The following is a 15,627-nucleotide window of genomic DNA, read 5'->3' on the forward strand; positions in this document are numbered from 1 at the left end:
AAGAGAGGAATAGATTCTCATGATAAAGACATAGTTTTGCCCTTATACAAATCCCTGGTCAGACCACACTTGGAATATTGTGTACAGTTTTGGGCACCAGTGTATAAAAAGGATATAGTAGAGCTGGAACGGGTGCAGAGGAGAGCAACCAGGATTATTAGGGGAATGGGGGGATTAGAATACAATGACAGATTACAAAATTTGGGATTATTCAGTTTAGAAAAAAGACGACTGAGGGGAGACCTCATTACAATGTACAAATACCTGAACGGACAGTACAAGGATCTCTCCAAAGATCTTTTTATACCTAGACCTGTGACCAGGACAAGGGGGCATCCTCTACGCCTAGAGGAGAGGCGATTTTACCATCACCATAGACAAAGGTTCTTTACTGTAAGAGCAGTGAGACTATGGAACTCTCTTCCGCAGGAGGTTGTTATGGTGGACTCTATGTACATGTTCAAGAGAGGCCTGGATGACTTTCTGGAGAGAAAAAATATCACGGGTTATGGGGATAAAACATTTATTTAATTCTTAAAGGTTGGACTTGATGGACTTGCGTCTCCTTCCAGCCTTATATACTATGATACTATGAATCAAAATGGAGGTGAAATTTAGAATGGTCAAATTTTGACGGTTATACATTCATTTAGCCCTAAAATTTACACATTTTCAAAAGATAAAAAGAGAAAATTCACCATACAATTTGTTCTACAATTTATCCCGAGTACAGAGACCCCCCCCACATGTGGCCGTTACTTGTTTTATGGGCGCACAGCGAGGCGCAGAAGTGAAGGAGCGCCCCGCAGCTGCCAGGATTTTAGTTTCCTCATTGGCCTCTTTTGTAGGCTATAACATTTTAGCTTTTGGGTTATTGGGGCCATGTGACAGCATTTTTTTTGCGCAATGAGATGCTTTGTCCAGTGTTACCATTTTGGGGTTGGTGTCCCCTATTGTTGAACTTTTTTTTGAGGGCAGGAGTAGAAAAGCATCAATTCTCTACTGGATTTTTTACTTTTTTTTTTGGTTCACCGTATATACCATTAATTATGTTATCTTTATTCTATGGGTCGATACAATTACGTGGATACTATACATGAATATTTTTTCTTACATTTTACTGAATTTGTCAAATAAAACCCTAATGTGGATAAAATCTATAATTTTTGCATTGCCGTCTTCCAAGTAACAACATTTTTACTTTTTTGGCTACGGAGCTGGTTAATGGCTTTTTTTTTTTTGCGGAACATGTTGTACTTTGTACTTTGTATCATTCTGGAGTACATATGTTTTTATGATCACTTTTTCTAGCATTTTTTGTGGGATTGAATAGGTAAAAATCATAATTTTTGGAGGGTTTATAACAGGTTTTTTTCAACGGCGTTCATCATGCACATGCATAGGCTGACACTGTGCCATTAAGATGACGTCAGAGACGCCATCTTTCATGCAGTTCTTACAGAAAACTCTGGGGTCCTGAGTTGACATAGCAATGAACGGTGCCCCCGAAAACGGTGCGGGGGGGGGGGGTTAATCGTGGGGGAAAGACTCCCCAAAGGCAAGTTAAATGCAGCGGTCGCACTGACTGCGGAATTTAACGGGTTAAACACCTGTGATTGGAGCACACGCCGACCACTGGTGTTACACTGGGGTGTCAGCTATTAGTTATAGTCGGCACCCCATGTTTCCCAATGCCGGTTCGGCTCAGATCTTGAGCTGAACCGGCATCAGCTCTGCGTCCGATATATCGGACGCGGAACCTATATTATATAGTTTATTTAAAAAATAAAACTATAATATTATGTAAATGAAGCACAAATGCTTCAGGGGCGTCACCAGAGCCCCCCTGGTCTCCAAGGCTCTGGCTTTTACACGCCTCCTGAAGCACTTGTGTTCACCATCCAGCTCCTTCGATACTTCCCCCATATTCACGTTGCTGGGTGCAGCTTGGATGGTTAATAAATGTCAGACCCTGGAGTAGATTTCTTTTAATATGATGGTTGTCTTCCGTGAAGCAACTTAACAATACTCATCAATACTCTGATGCTGGGATGCAAATAGAGAGTTGGGAATAATTTGGGTGATATGTGGTGTTGGAGAGATGACTCTGATAAGACCCACTTATACTGTAAAACAGACACTGAGGGAGTTTTTCTCTTGGGACAACTCTGTGGGCCAGCTCTATTATTCTGGCTGTGCCAGTTCTCTGTCTGACTTTGTACTAAGCACTTTGGAGCTTTGGAGCTTGCACATGTATTTAAGAAGTGTCGACACCAGTTTTGTGATATTGCATGCACTGTGTCCAACAAGACAGAAAATGCAGTCATGCACTGGGGGTGTGGCTGTGCCTCCCACTCATGAATAGAGTGGACAGCTTGAATATGCTAATGCTTCATTGGACATTTCACAGGTCATTTGCATACAGCTTTAGGACCTCATTGCTTAGGTTTACAGGCATGTAGAGGGACAATGAAGGGATAGAGGCAATGCTCTCTAATGGCAGTTTATGAAAATATATTTAGTTTAGGGGGGTTATTTTGCATGACGGGTTCTCTTTAATAAATCTGTTTGCAGTTTTCTTATGCTATGTTTGTTGTCTGAGACTTGTTTTTAAAAAGCTGCAAAAATATTTTTTAAAAATGACCAGAATGGTGCTGGAGTTGTTCTAAGGCTACATTCTCAGCCGTATAGACAACCCACATAGACTGCAATGGACTCAAGGCGCTGTATGGGAGCAGTACAGTGCCACACACGCGTGTGGCACTGTACCATTCTGTACCCAGGAGAAAGATAGGACATGTCCTATCTTTCCCCGGAATATGGCGTTGTGCTCCATTCATCGCAGCGCTCACCCCCCCTTCTCTCCCCGCCGCAGCCGTGTGCCTGCCATGCTACAGTACAGCGGGCACATCGTTGTGTGAATGTAGCGCCTAAGACAAATTGTTTGCCTAAACGGAAAATCTTAAATCTGGCACAAAACAATAGATCAATCGTGAAGGCAATGGTGAATTCTTGTTGAAGGGGTGTGACTGGTAGTAGGCTAATGTTTAGAGTCTCTTAAAAAGCCAGCATACCCTACAGGCAAGGAAAATGGCATAGAACCATAACTGGTCCCTGACCTGTTCTCCTGTGTAAGACACTTGATTCCACGATCCTATGTCTACGTCCCAGTCTTGCTTCTGTGTCAATGTTCTAGTCCTGGCTCCATACTACAAATTATCTGTGTGCCTAGTTTCAACTTCTGTTTAATACTAAGTGTGTGCTTTTGGTCCAACACCTGGTCTGTTCCCAACGTCTGTTCTGGTTATATCTCCTGTTCTGTTCCTAGTGACTGTGACCCTGCTTACAGTTCCTGATCCTAGTCCTTAAAGGGAACCTGTCATCAGCAATGAATAAACCACTACAAGTATGTTGTCAGGCAGTGTAACACCTTCCATATTATGTTTCTTTAATAGCCCAGTGTGATGGCCTCATCCATAAAATCAACTTTGAAGTGAGATGTAAATTGGTTGTATAAAGTCAAGGTGGCAGAGAGCAGTGGCGTAACAAGACCCCAGTGGGCCCTGGTGCGAACTTAGAAATGGGGCCCCCCATATACCTAAACCCACGCTGCCGGCTTCATACCGCCTGTTATTCTTCAGAATAAACATATACCATATATACTTTGTACAGACCTAAGCACACATACAGAAGAGGTTCTGTGGCCAGATAAGGTGTGTTTGATGAGGTTCTGTGGTAGCTGAGGTGCATCTGAAGAGGTTCCATGGCAGCTGAGGTGCGTCTGAAGAGGTACTACGGCAGCTGAGGTGCGTTTGAAGAGGTTCCATGGCAGCTGAGGAGTGTATTATGAGGTTCCATGGCAGCTGAGGAGTGGTTATGCTGCAGTTGAGGGGTATATATTTAGGTTTGAGGGAACTGAGGGGTGTATAAACAGCTTTAGGTTCCATGGCAGCTGAGATGTGTCTGAAGAGGTTTCATGGCAGCTGACGTGCATCTGAAGAGGTTTCATGGCAGCTGAGGTGCGTCTGAAGAGGTTCTGTGGCAGCTGAGGTGTGCGTCTAAAGAGGTTCCATGGTAGCTGAGGAGTGTATTATGAGGTTCCATGGCAGGTGAAGAGTGTATTATGAGGTTCCATGGCAGCTGAGGAGTGGTTCTGCTGCAGTTGAGGGGCATATAATGAGGTCTGAGGGAGCTGAGGTGTGTATAAATAGCTTCAGGTTTAGAGTGCATTCACATGCTTTGGCTAATTACATTGCTATCAACATTATTAACACATGCATTTTGTAAACGCAATGTTGCGGGCAGTGTAATTGGGCAAATCTCCTCTTCTAAGCTGATGTGATATGTTTGAGAATGCATGCGTTAATGCCACGTGTGAACACATCGTCAGACTTTACCACGATAACAAACAAAGATGCAGTTTTTTTCCAGTTTGCCTTCAAATCCATCCAAAGTAATATCTCTAATTTACTCAGATGTTGTCAATGAATCAGAAGTTTCCAAAGACATGACATCATCATATGGTCTCAAATTGTTTAACCCCCTTAATTACATGGCCATTTTGCATCTCCCTGTAACAGCCAATTTTAAAAATCTGACATGTGTCACTATCATAGTATCATAGTACAAAAGGCTGGAAAAAGTCATCAAGTCCAACCTGTAAGAATTAAACAAATGTTTTTTCCCCATAACCCGTGATATTTTTACTCTCCAGAAAGTCATCCAGGCCTCCCTTGAACATGTACCTGCGTCCGCCATAACAATCTCCAGTGGCAGAGAATTACATAGTCTCACTGCTCTTACAGTAAAGGGCGTAGAGAATGCCCCCTTGTCATGCACCTGTGTCCCCGGATCCCGGCAGAACTTAACTCCCCTGGCTCTAGCGGCGGCCTCTCTGGCTCCCGCGGCTTGGCACACACGTCCCCGTCTCATAGGGCGCACGCACGCTGGCTCACAAAGATTTAAAGGGCCAGCACGGGCCAATAATTGCCCGACCTGCCATAAGTTTCTGCCCCTTCCTGTGAACCTTGCCGGATCTTTGTGCCTCACAGCCTAAAAGAAAGCTTTCTTGTGATTATTCCTGCGTTCCTGTGTATTCCTGCCATCCTGTGTATTCCTGCCCTCCTGTGTATTCCTGTTCCTGAGTCCTGTGTTGACATGTTACCTGAGTTTCTCTGTGTTGCTGTGTCCCGTGCGCCTGTGTTCGCGTTCCCATCTGCCTGGACCTCCTGTTGCTGACCCCGGATTGGACTTGACTCTGCATCTCTGCAGCCTGCCTTAACCCTGTGCCTGGACCCAACCACGAGAATGTCATCTGTTAAGGTACCTTGACCCTGGCTGCCACCGCGGGCTAGTCGCACCTGTGGAATGACTTGGTGGTACCCTGCCGCAGCAAGTCCAACCCGCTTTGCGACAGGCTCTGGTGAAGACGAGGTGCCACTTAGACTCCAGTCCCAGGTGTCGGCTAGTACCAACTCCCGCGGTGGTCCAGTGCATTCACACATCCCGAATCCTGACAGTAAGATCCAGCCATGGATCCCTCTGGGGTTCCGCTTCCCAGTCGACCCAACTTTGCCGCCATAGTGGTCCAGCAATCCTGGGAGATTGCCACTCAACTCGAACAGCAGGATCAAGTCACCACCATGCTGCAACAGCTGCTAGCCGCCCAGCAACAGGTTCCTGAGTCTGCTCCCATGGCTCCTGCCACCCCGGTCTGTCTTCCCGCCGCTGAACCCAGGCTACGGCTGTCTATGGCCAGCAAGTATGACGGAGATCCCAAACAGTGCAGGGGCTTTATAACTCAGTGCCCTCTGCAAATAGAACTCATGCCTTCGCAATTTGTCTCAGAGCGATCCAAGGTGGCATTCTTTGTCAGTCTTTTCTCCGGGAAAGCCATGGCCTGGGCTACCCCTCTTTGGGACTGAGGCGACCCAGTCACAGCTACTCTCATGGCTTTTCTGACGGAGTTCCAGGCCGTAATTGAAAAACCTGCATGGGCCTCTTCTGCCTAGACTGCTTTGTTGTACCTACGCCAAGGCAACTCATCTGTGAGAGAATTTGCAGTTCAGTTTAGCACCCTGGCCTCTGTACTTGCCTGGAACGATGCAGCCCTCATTGCCACCGATAAGAAAGGACCCTCTGCACAGGTCAAAGACGCTCTGGCAGCTCCGGACCTGCCATCAACTCTGAGTGGTTTCATCACACTGGACACTCGGATTGATGTTCGGTTAAGGAGCGCGCCGAGGAACTACGCACCGAGCACCCTCAAGCCCGTGTAAGACGTTTTCCTCACCTGGCACCTGCCTTTCAAAGACCCCTCCAGCCTCCGCCTGAATTGTCTGCTGAGGAACCTATGCAGGTGGACAGAATCCATCTCTCTCTCTACAGGAGCATTCCAGGCGACGACGGGAGAACCTCTGTCTGTATTGTGCCATCCCAGAGCACTTCATCAGTACTTGTCCTGTACGTCCTCAATGTCCGGGAAATGCCAGCACCTAGGGTTCTTGGGAGAGGCGTCCTTAGGTGTAAGTAAAGCTTCTCCACGTCTGACTCTTCCTGTGCTCCTCAGCATTGGTACCGGTACCCAGATCCAGGTTTCTGCTTTCCTGGATTCGGGCTCTACAGTGAACTTTGTGGATGCTGCCCTGGTCTCTCAGCATCACTTCCCGGTGGTTCGTCTCGAGAAGCCATTGTCCATTGCCTCGGTCAATGGCCAGATTCTGTCCGTGGCCATCTGGTTTCAAACAGAACCCCTGCTTCTACAAGTTGGTGCCTTACATCAAGAGAGCCTTTCTTTTTTTGTGCAACCCCAAAGCACTTCTGCTCTTCTGCTGGGTCTCCCCTGGTTGTTCCTCACACTGTATGGAGATCCTTCATCCACTACCTGTCAGGGCTTCTATGTTGTCTCCCAAGCCTCTGGAGGGACTTCCCGCACCATACCAGGATTTCGCGGATGTATTTTCCAAGAGACAAGCTGAGACTCTAGCTCCACATCGTTCCTATGAATGCCCCGTGGATCTCCTTCCGGGAGCCAATCTTCCCAGAGGTTGGGTCTCTCCGCTTTCTGTTCCCGAGATGGCTGCCATGTCTGAATACATCAAAGAGAACCTGAAGAGGGGTTTCATACGCAAGTCCTCCTCTCTGGTTGGCGCAGGTTTCTTCTTTGTCACCAAGAAGGATGGCTCCTTACGTCCCTGTATAGACTATCGAGGGCTGAACAAGTTCACGGTTAAAAACGCCCTGCCGTTGATCATGGAACTCTTTGATCGCCTACACAGTTCCAGGGTGTTTTCTAAGCTGTATCTTCGGGGTGCTTACAATCTCATCCGGATCCGCAAAGGTGACGAGTGGAAGACGGCGTTTAATACCCATGACGGGCATTTTGAATATTTAGTAATGCCCTTTGGACTGTGTAATGCCCCTGCTGTCTTTGAGGAATTTGTTAACTACATTTTACGGGACCTTCTCTATACGTGTGTCGTGGTCTACCTGGATGACATCTTGGTATACTCTCCAGTCCTTGAATCCCACCAGACACACGTACGTCAAGTTCTTGGTTGACTTCGTGCCAATCATCTCTACGCCAAACTGGAACACCAGTTTTTTTTTTCACCAGCACAGCCTTCCATTCCTCGGTTACATAATTTCTGACAGAGGCCTCCAGATGGATCTGGACTGTCTGAACTGTCTGCAGTTCTTCAGTGGCCAAGCCCAAATGGCCTCCGAGCCATAGAGAGGATCCTGGGGTTTGTGAATTATTATTGAACAGTTTATTCCCTATTTCTCCACTGTGGTTTCTTACATCGTGTCACTCACTAAGAAGGGTGCCAATCCATGTTCCTGGTCTCCTACAGCTGAAGAGGCCTTCTCCAAGTTGAAATCCGCTTTTGCCTCGGCTCCAATAATCTCTAGGCCTGATACAAACAAACCTTTTCTTCTTGAGGTGGATGCGTCCTCCGTAGGAGCTGGAGCCGTGCTCACCCAGAGAGGGCCCAAGAGCCGAACTTCCACATGCGGCTTCTTTTCCTTTTCCCCAGCTGAAAGAAATTATTCGATTGGAGACAGAGAGCTGTTGGCCATCAAACTTGCTCTGATAGAATGGCAGTATCTTCTGGAGGGTGGTCTTCATCCTGTGAGTGTGTGTACACACTTGCTATACCTACAGGCAGCCCAGCGCCTGATTCCTAGGCAAGCCCGGTGGTCATTGTTCATTTCCCGTTTCGACCTGCTATCCATTTTCGTCCGGCTGACAAGAATGTCAAGGCTGATGCCCTGTCCCACTTCGGATGTGGTTGGAGAAAAACCAGCACCTCGACACATAATTTATCCGGACCAGCTTGTTGTTGCAAGTCTATTTGGGACCAGACCCGGCAGTCTCTTCTACGAGCTACAGACCATACCAAAACCCAGGCTGATAAGAGACATCAAGCTCCTCCTGTTTTTTCTCCTGGTGAAAAAGTATGGTTGTCCTCCAGATACATCCGACTCAAGATCCCCAGCTACAAGCTTGGTCCCCGGTTCCTTGGTCCCTTTGAGGTAATCAAGCGCATCAAGTGGCCTACAAGCTCCGTCCTCCTCCATCTATGCGCATCCCAAACTCCTTCCATGTCTCCCTCCTGAAGCCAGTCATCTTGAACCGCTTATCCCAGCAATCCACTCCTCCTGCTCCTGAGGCGGATTCCCCAGATGTCTATGAAGTTAAGCAGATTCTGGAGAGATCATGACGGGTAAGCGGTTGTTTCTTGTAGACTGAAAGGGGTTCGGGACTGTTGAGAGATCCTGGGAGCCCAAAGAGAACATTTTGGATCGGACTCTCCTCCAGAGGTTTCTTGTGTCCAAGAAGAAGAGGGGGATGCCGAAGGGGGGGGGGGTGTACTGTCACGGGAGCTCCCATGATCCCTGTCTCAGATTGCGGGCGCACATGTGTCCCTGCGTGTCCCCCCGGATCCCGGCAGAACTTACCTCCCCTGGCTCCAGCGGCCGCCTCTCTGGGTCCCGCGGCTCGGCGTGCGCGTCCCCGTCTCCTAGGGGGTGCACGCCGGCTCACAAAGATTTAAAGGGTCAGCGATAATTGCCGCTGGTCTGCCATAAGTTCCTGCCCCTTCCTGTGACCCTTGCCAGATCTTTGTGCCTCACAGCCTGAGAGAAAGCTTCCTAGTGAGTATTCCTGCATTCCTGTTTATTCCTGCTCCAGAGTTCCTCTGTGTTGCTGTGTCCCGTGTGCCTGTGTTCCCATCTGCCTGGACCTCCTGTTGCTGACCCTGGAATGGACTTGACCCTGCATCTCTGCTGCCTGCCTTGACCCTGTGTCTGGACCCAACCACAAGACTGTCTTCTGTTAAGGTACCTTGACCTCGGCTGTCACCGCGGGCTAGTCGCACCTGTGGAACGACCTAGTGGTACCCTGCCGCAGCAAGTCCAACCCGCTTTGTGGCAGGCTTTCTTGAAGACGAGGTGCCACTTAGACTACGGTCCTGGTCACAGGTCTAGGTATAAAAAGATCCTTGGAGAGGTCTCTCCTCAGTGGTCTTTTTTCTAAACTGAATAACCCCAAATTTTGTAATCTGTCATTGTATTCTAGTCCCCACATTCCCCTAATAATCTTGGTTGCTCTCCCCTGAATCCATTCCAGTTCTACTATGTCCTTTTTATACAATGGTTCCGGAAACTGTACACAATATTCCATGTGCAGTCTGACCAGTGATTTGTATAAGGCCAAAACGATGTCCTTATCATGAAAATCTATTCCTCTCTTGATACATCTCATAATTGTATTTGCTTCATCAGCAGATGCCTGGCCCTGGTCACTAAAATTAAGTTTACCATCCACCAATACCCCCAAGTCTTTCACAGTAGCGGTTTTACAAGTAATTTTTTGTAACTTTTTGCTTTCTTTACATAACTTTACATTTATCCAAATTAAACCTCATCAACCATTTCTCTGCCCATGGTTATAACTTTGGAACTCTAACATATTCAGGTGATTTTGATATTGTTTTCTTGTGTCACATTGCACTTTATGGGTGATATGTTTTGCATTTATATTTACGAATAACAGATATTTGGCAAAAATTTGGAAAAATTCTCAATATTTGAAATTCAAATTTTTCTAATTTTCTGACACATAGTCATTACACCAAAATAAATTGATAACTAACATCTACTGAATGTCTGCTTAATGTTGACTAGCTTTTTTTACAGGTCCTTCCATTTTTGTAAAATGTTATGAAGGTTACAACTTTAGGTTTGATATTTCACATTCTCGTAAATAACACAAAATCATACTTTTGAGGGACACGCTCAGCTTTCAAGCCACTTTAAGAGGCCTAGATAATAGTAAAACCTCATAAATAACATTAACATTTTAGAAACTATACCCCTCAATGTATGTAAAACAATTATTATGGTGATAATTAATTTATATAGTTTTTTAAAATATATTTTTAGAATTTTACTGAAGAAAGCTAATATAGAGGAAATCTCATTTGTTTTAGTTTCGGCAAGATACAAGAAAGAACATCTAATACCCAAAGGGCTTCAACTAAGGAATCTCACAATGTCCACCTACAACTCACAGAACCTCTAAGAGACTCCAGAGCCACCTTATTCATGTTTTCAACAACACCAATGCAAAGACCTAAACAGACATGCAAGCCATAAAGAGCAGACTCCCAGAGACCTTAAATCAGCAAATGGACCTATTTTATACATCTTTGAAGTTGGCTTTAATAGACAACAAGAAAAAGAAACTCTACATAAACTCAGGACTTTATACAAACATCAATCAATCACAGCCCTGTCCAGACAATGTGAAACAGAACTATCATAAGGACACGTGTCCTTATGTGATTAATTTGTCATCTTACAAACCCACAAACTGAACTGGATGTATTATCTAGAGATCTCAAATTCTGTCTTACTTTCTCGCAACCTCTAGATAAAACAGAACTCTCTAGTGACATAGAGGAATATTTTAGGAGATTAAGACTGAAAGAACAAAAAGACTGGCTGAAAAACAAAAAGAAATCTGATTGAACTCCCTCACCTGTCCGCAACAACACTTTGGACCATTACATTGACTCTTTTAGACATGTTGTCCAAACTTCAATACTAGAGAAACAAGACAGAGAAACTTCAGTGTGCAGGAAAGAAGGTCCATCAACTCCCTAAGAAACAATGGAATTACAGTCAAACCTGCAGTTAAGGGTTGTGCTGTAGTCCTCATGAATACATCTAGCTACATGACAGAAGCCTATAGCTCACTGACAGCCAATACTACACCAAATTGAGTATTTTCACCTCAAAAATACACAAGAGAACTGAGGAAAGTCATTATAGGGTTGTCTACACATTCTGAAAACTTTCTGGACAATGATGTGAGGTCAGGGAACAGCTTTCTCATCGGCAATAGCATGAAGATGTGGCAGGGTGCGCAGGAAGAGGCTTATAGGCTTAAATGTTCTTCTGAAAATGGCCAGCGCCAATTAACTGCGCACGCCTGCTTCACTATATTTAAAAGGTCCTGCGCCCTAGGAGTCAGGTACGCTCCAGCGGGGGAAGAGGGGCACGGGTGAGCCCGCGACCCGCAATGTGGGTCACAGGACCACCCGTGACAAGACTGAATAACAATTGGAACATTTGCTAGGGGCTCCACAATTTCTTTTGTTCAGGGGACCTTGGAGGGCAGCTACAATGATACACCAAATTTCTCCACTTTCTTTCTAATGTATTGGTCTCCTCAGGACACTGATACAATTGAAAGTCGTGGCAAAGCAAGGAGAAAAAAAGTTACAGCTTAAATTGTCATGTTGGCTCCTTATAATAAATAAGTGGGTTTTGGTTGTCATTTGGACACTTAATCTCTAAAAGGTTTGCCATCACTGATCTAGGGTTAAAGTACCCTAGAGCAAATATATTGCACTACATTATGTAATCCACTAAGCATTGTCACGGGCACAGGTGCTCCTGTGACCCATATCCTAGGTCGCAGACGCACCATGTTCTTTCCTGTGCCCCCGGACCGAGCCTGCATGAAAACTTATCTTCCCTGGCTCCCGCGGTCTGGCACGCGCGCCAGCTCACAAAGATTTAAAGGGCCATGCCGCAACAAGTCCAACCTGCTTTGTGGCGGACTCTGGTGGAAACTGGGCACCACTTAGACTCCGATCCCAGGTGTCAGCTTACATCATCATCCGCGGTGGTCCAGGGGGTCCACTACCCCAGCTTCCTGACAAGTATGCAGAGCGTCCTCAGCCTGTGCCGTACTATTATGTTAAATATGCAGCAGAGACCTGGCGAAGAGGGCTCTGTCTGTGAACCCTCTTCCTACACCGGTTATCACACATAGACATACTAGGGGTCTGGTGTGGTTGTAGAAGTTCCTTTTGATATGGGAACATAGGGAGGACGTGGGCATAAGCACTGAAGGAAGGCATACATAATTAGCAGCCAATGGGGACAGAAGCCCATGAGGGCCATTTGCATATTTTAAAATTTCTATTTTCACAAAAAAAAAAAAAGACAATAACAGCTAAATAAAGAACGGATCTGGTTTCAGAGAGCACATGCCAGTGTGTGAGTTTGCTTGGGTTAAAACCAATAAATCCATGTGGTTGATTGTAGTGTAAACTTTATATACACCTTTTACTTGTAATTGGAAGCTGTTGACCGACCTTTAACCAAATGTCAATGACCATGTGTCCATATCACTATGCTAAAAATATAACTCTGTCTTACTTGGCATAAGTGAAAGACTGTTAAAGGCTTCATTTCATAATCTGATAAAGTTATGTTTATCTGTAAATATTACAGGTTTTGTGTGTGTGTGTATATATATATATATATATATATATTTGCTATTATTCTGGAATCATTAGAATCATTTTAGTGGGATTTATAAATTACCTAAGCCTAGAATGAGCATTGTTTTATAAAGTAAGGCCCCTTTCACACTTGCCTTTTTCACGTGCGTGTTCTGTGCGTGCTTTTGACGCACAGAACTTGCATTGCACTCTGACCCATTGTAATCAATGGGCTTTTTCAGGCTAGCATTTTTTTTAACGCACGTTTAAATCTCGGCATGCTCTACTTTTGCAAGTCACGCGCGTGAAAAATGCACCATACAGGTCTATGTAGATGCACTCTGAGACACATGCAAGTGCAGTGCAAGTACAATGCGTTTTTCACGCATCAATTGCCATAGAAAAGATAGACCTCAGCCCTGAGTCCTTTCACGCTCATTACCTGCGTGTGAAAAACGCATTGAAATTGAAGTGAAAATGCATTGAAAACGCGCGTGAAAAACTGAGACACTGAACAAACTCTGACTGAAAGCTGATTGCACTCTGATGCAAAATGTCAGTTTTTCACTGACCAAACACTGATCGCATCCTGATCCGACTCTGACGTGATCTGCAACGCAAGTGTGGAAGGGGCCTAAGTTTAGTGGTTTTGAATAGGGCTCCTCAAACTGTATTCTTCTACAGAATCTAAGGGGTTTAGTAAAGCTAAGGGCAAATGCAGGGGAATCAAACAACATCATGTTTACTCTCAAAATAACAGAGAGATTTTAAAGGTAATCTACCACTTGGTAAGGGGCTTCTTTATCCAAGTATACCTTTAGACAGCATTTGTTATGCTGATAACAGAACTATATTGGCTTGTACTGTAAATAAGGCTTTTCTGCAAAAAAAAAATAAAAAATCTATTCTAATATTATGCAAATTATCCTCTGGCGCTCCTCGTGCCGTCACGCAAATGGCTGAGCGGTCTGGTATTATCCTAAATATGCACGCCTCCAGCATGCGTGTCATAGCACGCATAGCACTGCCCTCCCTTCCTCATTCCCGAGAGCCTTGTCACGCAAAAAAATAGGCACAACTTTCTACAAATGTCTCACAACCGAGATGGGACACTGACCTTGATGCTCTTGGAAGCCGTCGGTGGCTGCACAGGCCAGAACCTTGCCATGGTCTGCAGCCCGGAAAAAGGGGTATTCTCGTCTCGGCATTCACATTCAGTTTCATTAATCTTCCATATATAAACATTTCTTCAATTGGATGTTCTTCTGTGTGAAGATAATTTCCCATAAACATAGCCATGTTGTCCCTTAGAAACGAGATAGCTTCCTCGGTTACGACCACGTCACATTTAGGCAGCAGTGGCCAGACATGCGCTATAGAGCTCTGCCTGACCACCTGGATTCAGCGATCATTACTACAGGACGGCTGTGGGATATGTAGTAATTCTCAGATATTTCATATACAAAACCTTTTTGTTTATTTGTGCAATCCCTTCAGCAGAGGTGGCCGTATCCGAGGAAGCTATCTCGTTTCTAAAGGACCAAATCCCTACATCTATGGAAAATTATCTTCACACAGGAATATTTTTTTAATAACATCTAATTGAAGAAATGTTTATTAATGGCAGATTAATCAAACTGAATGTGAATGTCCAGACGAGAATACCCCTTTAAGTCTGCTGTGCACTGCTCATGCACTCTAAAGTCAGGACAAGCCTCTTCCTCTGCTAAAACAGTGGCCTGCATGTGTGTGAGGACTAAGGAGAGCCCTCCTCTGTCCTACATGGAAGCAATGCCTCCCCTTACAGTATTATTACACTGTGAGAGTAGCCCTAGTGTGCAAGAGCTTTAGCTCCCGGCTCTTGGGAATGTAGAAAGGGAGGGAAGGTTGTGCTATGACACGAATAATGAAGGAGCGCCAGAGGATAATGAATGACTAGGCGCGATTTTGCCCAGAACTTGACCTGCATTTTTCTCACGCGCAAACACACGTTTTTTTTAACTTACGTTTAATTCTCGGCATGCTCTACTTTTGCAAGTTGCGCGCGTCAAAACCGCACCATACGAGTCTATGGAGATGCATCAAAAACGCATTGCACTCTGAGATACATGTGCAATGCAAGTGCAATGCGTTTTTCACGCATCAATTGCCATAGAAAAGATAGATCTCTGTCCTGAGTCCTTTTCAATGCATTTTTGATAATGCGTGTGAAAAACGCATTGAAATTGCATCAAAAATGCATTGAAAATACGCATGAAAAACTCAGACACAGAACAAACTCTGACTGAAAATGATTGAACTCTTATGAAAAATGTCAGTTTTACACTCACCAGACCCTGATCGCATCCTGATCCGACTCTGACGTGATCTGCAACGCAAGTGTGGAAGAGGCCTTGCTTAAAAACAGACCAAAAACGGTTTCAAAACGCCATGTGTGGCATCACCCTAACTCATCGTCACTCCAAGTAGGCAGGGAGGGGCGTGCATGGGGCTGGTAGTAGGACAAGCAGTGGACGCCTCACTTATTGACTATAGTGCATTGGCAACTGGCACATTGGGGGACATTTACTTAAAGTGTCAGTGTCTGCACTGGCTTTGTTACCGACCTGCTCTCGGAAAGAAGATACACATTTAATATTGTAGAGCTGTGCAGAGACATTTCTGGCGCTGAGACCATTTTCTGTCCCTGGGACCAAAATCTGTCCCGAGCACCAGAAATGTGTCCAACAGTCCCTGCTAGACCAGTTTTCTTTTGGTCTACTTTCCGCCAGTTTACAGCGCCCAAAAAGGGCTGCGACACATAGTAATTGTGTCTGAGTTTCCACTC

The sequence above is a fragment of the Engystomops pustulosus genome, chromosome 1 (genome assembly GCF_040894005.1).
Source record: "Engystomops pustulosus chromosome 1, aEngPut4.maternal, whole genome shotgun sequence".
In the NCBI taxonomy this organism is placed as follows: domain Eukaryota; kingdom Metazoa; phylum Chordata; class Amphibia; order Anura; family Leptodactylidae; genus Engystomops; species Engystomops pustulosus.